Source organism: Limulus polyphemus, unplaced genomic scaffold, assembly GCF_000517525.1.
Source record: "Limulus polyphemus unplaced genomic scaffold, Limulus_polyphemus-2.1.2 Scaffold3337, whole genome shotgun sequence".
NCBI lineage: Eukaryota > Metazoa > Arthropoda > Merostomata > Xiphosura > Limulidae > Limulus > Limulus polyphemus.
The window spans coordinates 50750-53459 of record NW_013668947.1 but is presented as its reverse complement, the minus strand read 5'-3'; the positions used below and the strand labels follow the sequence as shown (position 1 = coordinate 53459).

The 2710-nt window shown below is 33.4% G+C and overlaps 1 long non-coding RNA gene across 1 annotated transcript in view; it reads left to right on the top strand.

Moving 5' to 3' along the window:
- Positions 1 to 2287, top strand: part of LOC111088214 — a 9055-nt gene extending 6768 nt beyond the window's left edge. Inside the window, exon 3 of the long non-coding RNA XR_002612816.1 lies at positions 1980 to 2287. This is a non-coding gene — a long non-coding RNA (uncharacterized LOC111088214). The remainder of the gene's footprint in view (positions 1 to 1979) is intronic.
- Positions 2288 to 2710: the final 423 nt, after the last annotated feature.

Here is a 2710-nt window from a genome sequence, read left to right as displayed (position 1 = left end):
TGTTCAATAAAAATCTTTCAAATGCGATTAACTTTTTTTCCCCAAAAACTTTGTCTTCAAAATAAGGGTGCGTCTTATACACCGGTGCGTCTTATATTCCGAAAAATACGGTATTAAAGTGTATCTAGACAAACTATCCCACATCACGTGCGTTTACTACTCGTTGTGAACGTGACTACCGGTTGAAACAGGATGCCACCTTGTGCCATAGCAGAGATGCGTTACCATTAGTAACGATATGATCCGAGCAAGATCGTGACTAGATCGGCTTCTCCCGGCATCACGCATAATACGAAGTCATCAGACACTAGTCTCGGAAGATTTTTTTTTCCCACTAAAATAGTTAAATTTCGGGTTTCTTTTTTCTTTAAACAAGTTCCTACCTTTTAGCTCTCAATTTTCTTAACGGCTGCTAACGCCCTCTTTTTTTATTACTACAGATTTATCCGCGAACAAAATTATGAACCAATTTGCGGACATTTATTTCTCCGTGGAAAAAAAAAATTAAATTACCACTTAAATCAGGTAGCAAAGTAAACGAACTAAAGCCTAATGTCAGATTTTATAAAATCTACTCTGACCACAAACTCACAGTTTATTATTAAATGAAGTATTTGCAGTTTCTTTGGAAAGCAATTTTTATGAGAAATGCACTGTAAAGTCCCTTTATCAAACCGGTTTAACACCGTATCACGTATAACAGTTCATGATTGCACGAAATAACGAAACCAATCCCCACGTGTGTAGACAGCGACAATACATAATCAAAATCTCGGAGAAATTAATATCGACCGTGTGTAGCAAAATGTATCATTTTTCCCCATAGACTTAAAATCATATCGAAAATATCTTCGCTTTGTATGTGAACTTTCAAATTATATTTTCTATAGTATTGCCAAGTTTAACTAAAAACGACTACACTAAATTTATGGAAGGAGTATTTATTGTGAATGATGTCCCAAAGGTCGATTGCCGTTGTAACAACGAGGAAATTAACGTCGTTTTTCTTGTTGTATTTAGATAGTTGGCAAGAACGTAGAATGACATGTACAGTAGGAGTAATCTTGTTTTGAACGTTTTTATTACTGTATCGATTTTGAGCATATTCTTAATACGTGTATCAACCTGTGGCAAATTATTTTGGAACACTGTACATAAATATTCCAACACATTAAATATAAACTACGCATTAAAACGCTAACTCATCTTCTAGCTGATGATTTGTATTTTGAGTAAATATGTATGCATGTATGATGAAACAAAAATCTGCTTACCTAGCGGTGATCTACAGATTCTACTAATGTAGCAGAAAATTAAATAAATTTATGATCACATGAGGTGTACTCTCGTGACCTAGTCAGTGAATAGATACCCTGCCAGAAGCTTGACTAATAGATAGAGTCACGAGACACTTAGTGAATTATTGCTGTTTATCACTCGATATTGTTATTAATATTGAAAGGTATTTTTGGAATAGTGTTTGTTTTTTTTGTTGTTTTTTTTTTTTGGCATTAGTTTGTTTTTCTTAATTCCATTATTTGAAATAATATTGATGATATGTTTAACATTAGTGTAAAGTCCTGGCTAGGCACGTGTTTTGGTAAGTGTTGAATTTATTTCTAAGTGTTGTTATTGATGAATAAATTGTTTTTCGTTGTTGAACCCCGACTGTAGCGGCGTGTTCATTTCAGACCGTTACAACAACATTTTAAAGGTGGTTTTAAACAGGCGATTTTTATAGCCGCCATTTTGTTTCATCATGATCCCTACTATTAAGTACTACCGTACTTGATAATAATTTCTGAAAGACCTGCTTTAGTTTAGCTAAAAATTTTAAATGAAAACCTATTTTACGACATTTTCCTTTGAGTATTTACACTATTATACTTCCTATGAATCATAAATAGTATTTGACAATTATTTAAAAGGTATGTTTAGAACTGGATTAAATAATATTACTTATTTCCGTTTCATTACAGGTAACCAGTAGAAAATTCTCTCTTGTCATAAAGGCCAGATGAAGAAGGGACAGTTTTAACCGTTAGCAAATGAAGTGGTAATAGTCTATGATGGGTTTCCAGCACGAAATGTGTTAATGTGTTTAAAATATTTTCAACCGTGCTGTGATGTTTAGCACATCAATTTCAATGAAGATATTGGCTTGAAAATCTCTTGCGATATTTCCATATATAACTATACTGATATTGTTACTTTTCAAAACCAGTGTTTGTTGTGCACCGAAATAATGTCTTCCTTCTCTCTGTGTGTATAAATAATTTGTTTTACAGCAGAACAGTTATCTAATTCTTTCAATACACGTCTAATTAAATATGAAAGGTTTATAACGAAAGAAAAAAAACATCATGATCATATAAAAAAAAATCTAATAATAACTGGAAAAAGTTCAAAGCATGATAATAAGAACAGTTTTTGAAGTGAAAACAAATAGCCCTCTTGCTGACAACGTAATGTCACAAATAGCCCTCTCGCTGACAACGTAATGTCACAAATAGCCCTCTCGCTGACAACGTAATGTCACAAATAGCCCTCTCGCTGACAACGTAATGTCACAAATAGCCCTCTCGCTGACAACGTAATGTCACAAATAACCCTCTTACTGACAACGTATGTGAATATTTTTATTTTCTACTAGAAGATACCAACACTGGTCACATACCTGGAAATGTGTTTTCAAAGGTACTGTGCAGAG